Genomic DNA, 13712 nt, shown 5'->3' on the forward strand with positions numbered 1-13712 from the left:
TGCATATTTTCTATTTAAATAGAACTCTTCAGATCCTCTACAAAGTCTCTTTACGCAAATATTCATCGCGACATCACAAAGCTATAGGTTGGCAAGATGAGAACCAAACTCATCGCCCGATCACGACAAGGTCGGCAAAGATGAGAACCAAACTCATCGCCCGACCAACGACAAAAGTTATAAAGAGTATTCCATAGAAAGAGGCTTGACAAGGTCTGAGTAAAAATGGAATACTAAAAATAACTTCGGAAGAACCGACAAGAAGAAGTCAGCCCAGATCAAAACGACAAAAGTTATAAAAAGTAATCCATTGAAAGAGGCCTAACGAGGTCTGAGAAAAAATGGAATACTAAAAATAACTTCGGAAGGACCGATAAGAAGAAGTCGGACCAAAGCGACAAAAGTTATAAAAATTAATCCATAGAAAGAGGCCTGACGAGGTCTGATTAAAAATGGATTACTAAAAATAACTTAAGAAGAAACAACAAGAGAAGTCAGACCAACAAAAGCTACAACTCGAAATCGACAAAAGCATATGGTTTAACACAAAAAGAGCCACAACAAGGCTATCAAAGTTGCTTATACTGACTAAAATGTGTTCTATCAAAACACTAAAAAGTTGTCAAACGAGGTTAGCCTCAAAAAACCATATCACCCTGCACAAGAGGCAAATTGAACAAAGATCTTATCCAGAAGAAGTCGGGCACCAGAATACCAACACGCTATAAAGATCTACAAAAGTTGCAAATGACACAAACAGCATAGAAATATACACATCATAATAAAAACATTTAAAAGACTCAAAAGGCCACCTAAAAGGCAAGCCTCAAGAGTTTTAAAAGGTTTTTGTTTTCAAAATTTAGTTGCATAAAAGCAACTAAAAAGTCAAGAAAAGTTATAACATCACAAAAAAAAATAGAGTCTAATCCCACAAATCAGGCTGTACAGATAAAACCAAACAAAATCATAAAGGATCCAAAGTTTTCCCGGTGACAGCATCTGTGGTTGAAGGCAGAGGAACGATCGTCACAAGGGTGGCATCCACGGTCCCATCCTCCTGATTTAGAATGCGACAATCAGGATCCGGCTGATGGTCGACCTCGGTAGGAGAAGTTAAGGAAGTAGTGGCTGCAGAAGCTCTGGCTGACAGTGCAGAGGGAGGAGGCTCGTCATCCTCGTCATCCAGAGCCGGAACTATTTTACCAACTTCTACCATATTATCCAGGCTAAAGAGAGTCAGTCGAGTTCGGGAGCTAGAACTCGGACCTGTGCCTTTAAATTTTCATAAGCAGCCGTCACATAATCAATCAGATGACCCTGGAGATTGGCATAATTTGCAAGGGCAGATTCAAGCCTCTCTCTCAGCTCCAACACCTCAGCGTAAGTATGGGTATAACTTTCCTTGTGTTTCTTCGCCATCTCTTCAGCCAATTTTGCAGCCGCCTCAGCATTGGTAGCTCGAGACTTCTCATTCTCCAGGTCTAATTCTAGCTTAATCACCCTAGCATCCAGCTCATCCTTCACGCCCTTAACCCTCTTAAAATCTGGCTTGGCATCCTCAAGAAAAGCTCTCAAAGCATGCACTGGGGAATCCTGAACAAGACAAAATAAAGCTGCTCCCATATGGGCCATCTGAATGCTGTTATTAGTGATAAAATTCAAGTGATGAAGGATAGATACATTGTCCATCGAAAGTCGACCGTAAGGAGTGATGTGATTATCCACAAATCCTACTGCATCAAAGTCAGGGGCATCCAAGTCATAAGGCTCCACAGTCTTCTATTTTTTGGGAGGAGCACCAACAATAGGAGAGGAAGCAGCACCAGAGGTTGAATAAGGAGGATCAGAAGGAACCACCCGAACCTGGGGAGTCGGGATAACTTTCCTCAACCTAATAGTGTCCAAGGCCAGCTTCTTCAGAGAAGCCTGAGAAGATCCTTCCCCAGTAGCCTTGGCTGAGATATTCTAAGCAGCAATTGCTTTCTTGGCCTTACGAAAATGTTTCATTGAATCCGATGACTTCACCATCTCTGAAACAAAGAAAACAGCAAAACCAAGTCAGTAGGAAGAAAGATATAGATCGGCAAAACAGACAAATAAACCAATGTTCTAAAAATCGGACCGGACCGGCCGGTTCAACCGGTTTAACCGTGAACCGGCGCTGCAAGCGGTCCGGTCCTTATCTGAAAACCGCAGAGGGAAGAACCGCTCAAGAACCGGCGAACCGGTCAAAAACCGGCCGGTTGGACCGAACCGGTGACCGGCCGGTTATGCATCTTTCACTAAACGACGCCGTTTTGCGTTTTAAAAAAAATAAAAAAAACCAAACCCGACCCGACCCGCCCGTGGAGCACCCCCCCTTTCTTCCCCCGAGCCCCGACCCCATTCATTCAGCAATCATCATCTCCAATGGAGAAGAAGAACCCTAGCGGCGCTGCCTGAAGCCCTGTCGCCATCCCTCGCCCCCGTGGTGTCGCCACTCGCCATCCTCAGCTCCAGCAACCCTCCAATCTCCGGCGTCGCCTGGTTCCTGCTCATCTTCATCTTCTCGTCGCCTGGTGCCCTCAATTTCGATCGTCTTCATCTTCACCAGCACGCAGTAGCCTCTCATCGGCGGTCCTCAACGGTCAACACCGGGAGCCCTCCATCGACCCCAGGTGAGTGACTCGTCCTCTGCTCATTTCTCTTTGTCCTTCGCCTCGTCCTCTATAAACTGAACTGAAGTTACTCAAGTTAGACCTCTGCTCATATTCTGTTTCTCTTTGTCCTCATATTCTGTTTCTCCTCGTCCTCAATGTTCAATTTCTGATTTCAATTCCTGTGAACTTGCTCTTTGTCAACTGTGCTGTGAACTGAACAGAACTGCATGTTGCCATTTTCTGCTCTATTTTGTGAACTGAACTGTGCATTTTCTGCTCTGTCTTGTAGCTTAATTCCTCTTTGTTGCACAATTTCTATTTGTTGGTCAACTTGGTGTTTGGTCCTCTGCTCTATTTTCTGCTCTTTTTTGTGAACTGAACTGTGCAGCTCAATTTGTGTTCGGTGGACTTGCTCTTTCAATTTTCTAATTTCAAATTCTGATTTCAATTCCTGTGAACTTGCTCTTTGTCAACTGTGCTGTGAACTGAACTGAACTGAACTGAATTTGTTTGTAGCTTGAGTATTTGACATAATTAGTTGCTACTTTGATTTTGAATTTCTAATTTTTCGGTATTGATTTGATTTGATTCTTTTTTTCTTCAATTTTAGTCACAGATTTAAGATCAAAGGTTGCATTTATCTCGCTATTCTACCTCTGGAGAATAAGAAAGTTACTAGCAGGGTACCAATTTTCTTATTCTTACTATTGTTGTTGTTGATCCTTTGCTTTTACTTAATTTCTCATTTCTAAGCTTGTTTTAGTTCATCAGTGGTAATTTTTCCCCATGCTATTGTTGAATAAATCCAAATCATCTGAGCAATTTTCCCAGTAGCTCCTAGAAATTAGAAAAACTTGTTTCTTGCATGAATTGAACCTTTGGGTTCGGTCTATATGCATGCTTAATTCATTGCCTGAATTTGTTTATAGCATAGTTGAGGTTTGATTAATAGCATGAGTTTTAGCTTGCTTTAGGTCTTGTATTTGATTATAGTTGGGGTTTCATTTTATTTTTTGTTTCTTTTACTGATTTGTATTTTTCCTCTGCTCTATTTTTTGTTTCTAATGATTTATTAGAATCTTGTTAGTTTATAATATAATGATAACATTTCTATTTTATTAGGTGAAATTGATGCTGATTTATATCAAAGTGGCGGTGGTAGTAGTGGTCTTTATGCTGCATCTCTTTCTTCTGCTGATCAGGGTGGGAATGAAGGTGAAGATCATCCCACCGAAGCAGATTTGTAACAAGTTCTTGCGGATTTTGATAATTGATAAACCATGATGTTGGGATTTAATATTTACATATGCTTTTATTACTATTTAACTTTTGAGTTTGGATTTTGATAAGATCATATGTATTTGGTTGATGATATTTTATGTAGTGTTTTTAATTTCGAAGATATTTTAAGATTTGTATCAGATTATAATTATATTTTAGGATGTGTATTTATAATTTATTTACTATTCTACTCTAAAACGGTTTTTCCGGTTGAACCATCGGTTGAACCGGTTAGACCAGTGAACCAGTGAACCAGTGACTAGAGCGGTTTGATGACCGGTCCGGTTTTCTGAACCTTGAAATAAACAAAGAAAAACTAAAAAGAAGTCGACAGCTACCCAATTCAGCTCGAAAAAGAGAAGGATCACCCAAGAACTTCTTCGTATCGAGATGGGGAGGGCTCCCCCAATTTTCCTCTAATACATGCATGAAGGCCTGCTCGACCTCATCCAGACTTTCCCAGGAATACTTAGTCACTACCACATCCTTTTGCCAGCATAGAGGGAAAGTAAGAAAAAGAAAATATGTGTTCAAGAATCAATTAGAGCCTAAAAAAGAGAATCTATAATATCATTCGAGTTCTAGTTCCAAGGGATGCTGATATTTCTGAGCTTCAATGGATAGTGAGATACCAAAGCTATTTAGAAATAAAGTATCATAAGCCCCATTTTGTAACTAGACCTGAGCTTCATTGACAACTCAAAGTGTTAAGCATTTTCTCTTATTTGGTCCTATATTGTTTTGGTAGCTTGAAGATAAACAACAGTTTAAGTTTGGTGTTGTGATGCGTGAGCATCTTATACCCCTTTTTTCTAGCATTTTCTAGTTGTTTTTAGATAGATTTTATTACATTTTATCATATTTTAGTGCAAAAATCCTCTTTGGATACTACTTTGAGTTTTTTGGTGTTTTTATGATTTCAGATAAAATTCGGGCAATTTGGCAAAGTTTTGTGCAAATACAAAGGAAGAAAGTAGATGCTGTCAACCCTGACCTCCTTACATTCCAACAAAAATAACTTGAGCTATAGAGGTCCAATTGATGCGATTTCTACGGCGTTGGAAATCCAACTTCTAGAGATTTCCAACAATATATAATTGTTTATAATTTTCTTCTGAAATCATTGCCAAATCTGGCGCTAAACGCCGAGCCTACCATTTAGTGCCCAAGAAGGACAGATCAGCGCCAGAAACTTCCCCTTGCCGGTGCTGAACGCACACCCGGCATTTCACGCCAGTAGGGGTCCTTATCATACGCAAATTTTGACCCTATTTGGAGCGTTTAACGCCCATTATTGGCATTAAATGCTAGCAGCAGCCCGAATCACTCCTCTTTGGGCCTCTCAAATAGATTTAGCACTTCTTAGCCTATTTTATTTTCTTTTTGTAATTTTATTTACAAATAATACCATTTAGGTCTAACATTTATTATTAGGTTAGTATTTAAAGGAAAAGATCACCTAGGTTTAGGATCTTCTTCCTTTTGCACTTTTCAGAACCCTATTTTCTCTGTAAGTTATGAGCAACTAAACCTCTTGGTTAAGGTTATGAGCTCTATTTATTTCTATGGATTAGAACTATTATTCTTCTCTTTTAATTAATGTGTTGATTTAATTCTAAGAATTTTTTTCGTTGTTAATCTTATAAATTGGGTGGAACGAGAGTATGACCCTCTTTTACTTGAGTTCTTGTGATTCTCGAGAGAGTTATCTCACTTGAAATACAACTTGAAAACAAATTCCTCCTAAATTGCTAATTACATGAACTAATTGGGATATGTGACATAAAATCTTGTTAGCTTTGGGTAATTAGGGTTTTGCGGCATTAAACTAGTTTTCTGAACGTAATCCTCTAATCGGAATTGAGTGACCACGAGAGTGCCGTTTGATGACGATTAGAGGAGATTAAATCACTAAGAGATTAGAGTTTAATACTTATGGTTTGCCATAGAATGAATCATTCATTATTAAAATAATTGTAAGTCGTTTTAATCTGGAAAAAGTAAACATCTATGAAACCTTAACTGATTTCGCATCATTGTTTTACACCAAAGCTTTACTTGCTTTTCGTTACTTGCTTGTTTATCATCTTATGCATTTACAACAACACCAACTATTTTTACTGTTTGCCTGACTAAGTCCAACCTGACAACCATTGCTTGCTCTGTCCGACAACTCTCGTGGGATCGACCCTCACTCACATGAGGTATTACTTGAATGACCCGGTACACTTGCCGGTTAAGTTGTGTGAGTTCTAATTTCGCACACCAAATTTTTTGCGCCGTTGTCGGGGATTGTTTGTGATTGACAACTACCGGTTGTCTTGCTGTTTAGATTAGATATTTTTATTAGTTTTGCTTATTTACTTTCTCTTTTAAATTTCAAATTTTAATTTTATTTATTTTCTCTTTTTTTGAATTTTGTTTTATTTATTTTCCTATAATTTTTTATTTTAATTTTGGTGTCCCTTTAGTGTTTTCCTTTTTTTAAATTTTTTTTCGAAATTTTTAAGGTCTTTTCTCTTTAGTTTTCAAAAATTTTAAGTGATTTTCTCATTCCTATTTTTGAATTTTTTAGTTAGTTTCTTGCTTTAATTTATTTTATTTCTTTTTTTATATGATACCTCACTGGGAATTCTCTACACTCTGACGTAGAGATTTCCACTTTTCTTTGTTTTCTGTCTGTGTATGAGCAAAATAGGAAGGAGTCACGGAGGTATATTCTGTAGATACAATTTGTGCTCAGAACGAACTTATGCGTCAACAGATAAGTATTCTTACTCAACAATTGGATGGCATGTAAAACCTAGTTGCAAAAATTCAGAGCACCTTTCCAGATGTTCCTTATGGTATGAATGATGGCTTTCCTCAAGATGAGCCTTACAACTATAGCCAGTAGACACTTGAGCAGGTTATTTACATGGACAATTCCTCTAGAAACCCCTATGATACTCCTTATTCTCAGAATTTTAATCAAGGGTAGAAGAATCACTCAAGCTTTGTGTGGAGAGAGCAGCCCCATGGTCAGCAATCGAATTTTGCCAACAGCTTTCAAGAAGGCCTTAACCAAAATCCAGTCAACAACTTTCTTTCACAGCCTCCACAATCTCAGAGTACCCCTGACTTGGCATCTATTGCGACAGAACTTGCAAAAAGCCAACAAAGTTTTATCCAGAAAATCGAAGCCTCTGTAAGGAAGCTGGAGATGCAAATATCTGAGTAGATAAGATAGAAATGCCAGGCTGTTCAATTGAGGAGTGGCACAAGACAGTACTCCCTCAACATCAAAATAATGAGGGATAGGGCAAAACAAAAACACCAGAGAGTGAAATTGCTGCAGCAAGGGACACCACCAAGGAAGTAGAATGCTCAGGAGGGGGCAGAATGGAAGTTGAATGCCCAGAGAGGGGGGCAATAGACATCAATAAAAGTTCAAAAGACATTCCCCCAGGCACCCTGACAACCCTTTTTCAGTCACTCTGGACACTCATCTTGCATTACCCAAGTCCCCAGAGTACAAAGCCAAATTCCCATACCCTCAGCGACTTCAAAGATCCCTCACTCTTCCCAGTGACACAGTGCCTACTCCAAGAAAAGAGTGCAAGGCTATAGTTGCTGAAGAATCAGAGCAAACAGAAATACCAAAAGAGGCTAAGAGCATTAAAGTACACCCTCAAAAGTCACAAGAGGAGATTAAGGATGAGCAATTCATTCTGTTCTTGTACAATATTCCTTTTACTGTGGTGTTGGAGGAGATGCCTTATAAAGCCCTCATAAAAAAGCCTACTCTCTAAGAAGAAGGTCTTGAAGGAAGATGAAATTATGGTCTTGATCAAGGAGGCCAAGTATGAGGAGGTGTATGTTACTGAGGAATTGAAGAAAAAAAAGGGCTCAAGAAGAGATTGGAAAGACATTACTACACACCCCATTGGTGGCACAGGAGCCTGAAGTACCACATCCTCAAAAGCCCTAAAAGAAGACCAAAGATGAAAACCACTCATAGTTCTTAGAAGTCTTTAAGAAGCTGCAAATTAAGATTCCTTTTGCTGAGGCTTTAGAGCAAAGGCCTCTCTCTGCTGCACTTATGAAAGGCTTACTCTTTGAAAAGAAGGTCTTATAGGAAGATGAAACAGAGGTCCTGACTAAGGAGTGTAGTGCACTAATTTAGAATAAGCTACCAAGGAAGATGCTAGACCCAGGGAGCTTTTAGATTCCATGTGCTATTGGAAATATTACTTTTGACAAAGCCCTATGTGATCCTAGCTCAAGTATAAATCTGATGCCTCTGTTTGTAATGAAGAAGTTGGGATCCAAGAGGCACAGCCTACAAGAATAGAATCGGAAGCAGGCTGACAAGTCTCGGAAGTAGGCGTATGGGCTGGTGGAGAACATACTAGTCAAGATTTGAGAGCTATTCCTCCCAGCAGACTCTGTGATACTTGACAAGGGAGAAGAAACAGATGACTCCATCATGCTAGGAAGGTCATTCCTAGCAACTGGAAGAGGCCTCATTGATGTTGAGAGAGGCAAAATAGTGCTGAGGTTACATGAGGACTACATGGTGTTCAAGGTTTTTAAACCTCCACTATCCCCTGACAAAGGAGATACTTACATGCAGAGTGCAATGCTGAAGCCTCCTCTCTTGGTGGCAACTCATACAGTTTCTACAAACGTCAAACCTAAGTTTGGTATTAGGAAATCACCATCCACTAAGGAGGAAAGTCCCAAAAGGAAAATGCCTAGGGGATGGAGGAACAAAATGATCCATATTGAAGACTTCTCACCTGGGATAAAAGTGGTGTTTACTAGAAGACCAATCATGCCTCATACAGTGAACAAGATCCTATCTCTTGAGCATATTGAGCTGATCATGAGAGCACAAGAAAGAAGCTCACAGTGAGGGGTGAGGATTTAAGCTTCTACGACTATCTTCCTATTTGAAGGAGCTGACCGTCAAGCTAGTGACGGTAAAGAAGTGCTTGTTAGGAGGCAACCCAACCATAAGTATCATTTAGTTTAATTCTGTTTTGATTTCAATTTTCTTTAGTTTGAATTTCTTTTAGTAAATTTTTATTTGACATTAATTTTCATAATTTTCCTAGCTTTTCTAATGTTTGTGGTCATGCATAGTGCTTAGAACAGAGACAGGAGGAATCATAAGGAAGAACAGAGTGCCCCGGAGTAGGAAAGCCCTGGCGCTAAATGCCAGGCTGGGCGTTTAGCGCCAGAAATGAGGCAAACAGTCCTAACGTTTAACGCCAAAAAGGGACCAAGTTTTCTTTGCTTAAGGACAAGCAAACTTTTTAAGTTTAGTATTGCAGAGTGAGCTCTCGGTTTATGTTATCATCAATGGCACCAAAGGGAGGTGAATCATCTTCACAGAAGAGCACAGCCTGACCAGCTACCAGCACTGAGGTGGTTGAGTTTCATTCTCCCTTTCTTTCTATTTTTTCTTTTTGTATTTCATTCTATTTTCTGTTTTCCTTTCTAGACTTACATGATCACTCTTAGGATTTCTTTGCTTTAGTAGTTTATTTTTGAAATTTTTATGGACAGAATATGTCTTTTGTATTGCCTACTAAGCTTAAAAAGAAAATTTTTGAAAAAGAAGTAGTAAAATGCATGAGATTTGAGTTATATATTTTGAGTTACTCTAGTTATTTTGATGTGGTGGGACTATCTTTATTTCTGAATGTATGAACTAAACAATGCATATAAATATTGGAGTTGAGAATATTGGCTCTTGAGGAACAGAAACTTAGAAAAGTATTATAGATTCTCTGAAATAAGAAGAAGATTGATTCTTGAAGCAAAACAAACGGGAAAAATAAAGAGTGAATACCCCATCCAGCCCCCTGACAATTATCTCGAAAGGACAACGAGGCCCCAAAGAAAAAAAAACACCCAACCCGGTCCCTGATATTTTTTTGGGACTGATTAGCCCTTGTGCCAAAAAAAATAACATTTGACTTTTTTTGGCACAGGGACTAATCAGTCCCATAAAAGTAAATCTCAGGGTCCGGATTAGGTCTTTATTTTTGTCAAGGGCCTCATTATCTTTTGAGGTAATTGTCAGGGGCTATTTTGGATTTTTCTCAAAAATAAATAAAAAGAAAAATCAAAAGAAAAAGATCCAAGCTTTGAGCATCAATGGTTAGGAGGATCAAAATTGATCTAAAGCTCAAAAGAGTGGTTTTTCCTAACCATATGCTTGTGGTCTGAAAATGTCAAGTAAACCTTGAGACCGAACACTTAAAGTCGTGACCCAATACTGTTACAGAGTATGCCTAAGGCTTTGAGCACCACTGTCTAGGAGAAAAAGCAAGGAAAAGTTCGAACCCAAAAGCTTGTAGTGTTTATGTATCAAGTTAAGCTTGAAAACAAAACACTTAGAGTCATGGCTAGGCTCAAAGATGCAAAGCACCAAGAAAAAGAAAAAGCTATGTTCAAGAATTAATTAGAGCCTAAAGAAGAGAATCTATAATATCATCCGAGTTCTAGTTCCAAGGGATGCTGATATTTCTGAGTTTCAATGGATAGTAGGATACCAAAGCTATTCAGAAATAGAGTGTCATAAGCCCTATTCCGTAACTAGACCCGAGCTTCATTGACAACTCAAAGTCTTAAGCATTTTCTCTTTTTTGGTCCTATATTGTGTTGGTTGCTTGAGGACAAGCGACAGTTTAAGTTTGGTGTTGTGATATGTGAACATCTTATACCCTTTTTCCTAGCATTTTCAAGTTGTTTTTAGTTAAATTTTATTAAGTTTTATCACATTTTAGTGCAAAAATCCCCTTTGGTTGTTAATTTAAGTTGTTTTGGTGTTTTTATTATTTCAGGTGAAATTCGGGCAAATTTGGCAGAGTTTTGTGCAAACACAAAGGAAGAAAGTATATGTTGTCAACCCTGACCTTCTTGCATTCCAATGAGCATGAATCAATCTACAGATGTCCAATCGACACGACTCTAATGGTGTTGGAAAGCCAACTTCCAGGGCTCTCCAATGATATATAATAGTTTATACTTTTTTTCTAGAATCACTATCAAATCTGGCGCTAAATGTCGAGCATGGCGTTTAGCACCCAAGGGGGACAGATCAGCGCCAGAAACTTCCCCTTGCCGGCACTGATCGCCCGCCTGGTGTTTTACACCAGCAAGGGACCTCAGCATACACGCATTTTGACCCCCTTTGGGGCGAATGCCTATTATTGGCATTAAACGCTAGCAGCAACCCGAATCATTCCTCTTTGGGCCTCTCAAGGGGATTTAGCACTTCTTAGCCTATTTTATTTTCTTTTGTAATTTTATTTACAAATAATACCATTTAGGTCTAACATTTATTATTAGGTTAGTATTCAAAGGAAAAGATCACCTAGGTTTAGGATCTTCTTCCTTCCGCACTTTTCAGAACCCTATTTTCTTTGTAAGTTATGAGCAACTAAACCTCTTGGTTAAGGTTATGAGCTTTGTTTATTTCTATGGATTAGAACTATTATTCTTCTATTTTAATTAATATGTTGATTCAATTCTAAGGATTATTTTCGTTCTTAATCTTATAAATTAGGTGGAACGAGAGTATAACCCTTTTTTACTTGAGTTCTTGTGATTCTCGAGAGAGTTGTCTCGCTTGAACTACAACTTGAAAACAAATTCCTCCTAAATTGCTAATTACATGAACTAATTGGGATATGTGACATAAAATCTTGTTAGCTTTTGGTAATTAGGGTTTTTGTGGCGTCAAACTAGTTTTCTGAACTTAATCCTTGATAAACCACTATTTTATGGTTTATCTTGTGCTCAATTGAGTGGTTTTTATCAACTCTTTACCCACTTATTCATATGATTTGCATGTTTTACATTCTCTTTCCTGATTTTGTGCTATGAGTGAAAACATGCTTCTTTGGTCTTAATTTAGCTAATATTAATCCTCTCTTATTACCATTCGATGCCTTGATATATGTGTTAAGTGATTTCAGGGATTACAGGGCAGAATGGCTTAGAGGATGGAAAGGAAGCATGCAAAAGTGGAAGGAATACAAGAAGTTGAAGAAATTGCTAAGCTATCTAGCCTGACCTCTTCGCACTCAAACGGTCATAACTTGAGCTACAGAGATCCAAATGATGCGGTTCTAGTTGCGTTGTAAAGCTAAAGTCTGGGGCTTCGATTTGATATATAATTTGCCATAGTGGCCGTACATATAGGCGACGCAAACGCGTGCTCCATACGGACGCATTGCAGTGACAAAAATTAGCGTGGCAGATTTCGCAACCAGGGAATCCTGGGCTATTTCTGGCCCAGTTTTAAGCCCAGAAAATACATATTAAAGGCTGCAAAGTGGAGGAATGAAGGGGACACCTCAGATCAGACTCATATTTCAATCCTCTAATCGGAATTGAGTGACCACGAGAGTGGCGTTTGATGAGGATTAGAGGAGATTAAATCACTAAGAGATTATGGTTTAATCACTTATGGTTTGCTATAGAATGAATCATTCATTGTTAAAATAGTTGTAAGACGTTTTAATCCAGAAAAGTAAATATCTCCGAAACCTTAACTGATTTCTCATCATTGTTTTACACCAAAGCTTTACTTGCTTGTTTATCATCTTATGCATTTACAACAACACCAACTCTTTTTACTGTTTGAATGAATAAGTCCAACCTGACAACCATTACTTGCTCTGTCCGACAATCCTTGTGGGATTGACCCTCACTCACATGAAGTATTATTTGGATGACCTGGTGCACTTGCCGGTTAAGTTGTGCGAGTTCTAATTTCACGCACCAGAAACTCCATCTCATAAACTTTGAAAATTGAATCCATATGGTACACTGGATCAACGAATGTGCCCCCACTCAATGCTTGTTGTAGAACATGCAGCTAAAGCTTGACGACAAGGATAATGCAGGACATGGAAAACTCCAAAGCCGCACTGTCGTATGTTGAGCCTAATGCGATATAAAGTCTAGCTCCATCCTTTCAAAGACTCTGTCTCCTCCACACTTAAAACTAAATCCCTACGATCATAGTGAGTGCCTTTCATCTTTGGTAGTGACTCTCTATTTTTCTCTATCACTGTTAGTAGTTTTTGTGAGAATACCTGACCAAAATTCAGTTGAGCTTGCGCCTCACGACCCTTGCACACAAACAGTTGTTGCAACTGCTCATAAGTTGCCCTCACAATAGCAGCTACAGGAAGGTTCCTCGTTCCCTTTAGAACAGTGTTGATACACTTCGAGAGATTCTTTGTCATGTGACCAAACTGACAACCTTCATCACAGTAATAGAGAACCTGTGCCTTCTTAAAGTGTCCAATCAAACATATTCCTTGATAACCCCTTCAATGTGTCCAAGTACCAATCACATCCTTCCTTACTAAGACTATAAGCTGCATCCACTTCTCCTCTGTAAATTTGAACCGGGTATTGAAGTTAGAAGTCATATGACATATGCAATAAGCATGGTGAGCTTTAGGAGGATGACATCCACTATTGGTAGCATTAAGAGCATCGCGAATAGCTTGAGATCTATCAGATATGAAAACTATGCCATGCTGCGGAGTGACGTGCTGCCTCAGGTTTGTCAAAAAAAGGTCATGACTCGGTAGACTCGAATTCCACTAGTGCAAAGGCGATGGAAAGAATGTTGTTATTTTCATCTTGGGCAACAACAATTAGCAGCACATGTAACGGCCCAGCTTCTAGCATGTCATGACCGATGCTAGCCGCCAAATGTTACTTCACGACTTTTCTTAGAGACTCTAGACCTTATATTAAATATATACACATGAGCCT

At 38.9% G+C, this 13712-nt stretch overlaps 1 long non-coding RNA gene across 1 annotated transcript; it reads left to right on the plus strand.

The window, feature by feature from the left end:
- The first annotated feature begins 2373 nt into the window (after positions 1-2373).
- Positions 2374-4043, plus strand: LOC112796641 (uncharacterized). The gene is made up of 2 exons (XR_003199315.3): positions 2374-2657; positions 3250-4043. It is a non-coding gene; the product is annotated as an uncharacterized lncRNA (long non-coding RNA).
- Positions 4044-13712: the final 9669 nt, after the last annotated feature.

This window comes from Arachis hypogaea, chromosome 4, assembly GCF_003086295.3.
Source record: "Arachis hypogaea cultivar Tifrunner chromosome 4, arahy.Tifrunner.gnm2.J5K5, whole genome shotgun sequence".
NCBI classification, from domain to species: Eukaryota; Viridiplantae; Streptophyta; class Magnoliopsida; order Fabales; family Fabaceae; genus Arachis; species Arachis hypogaea.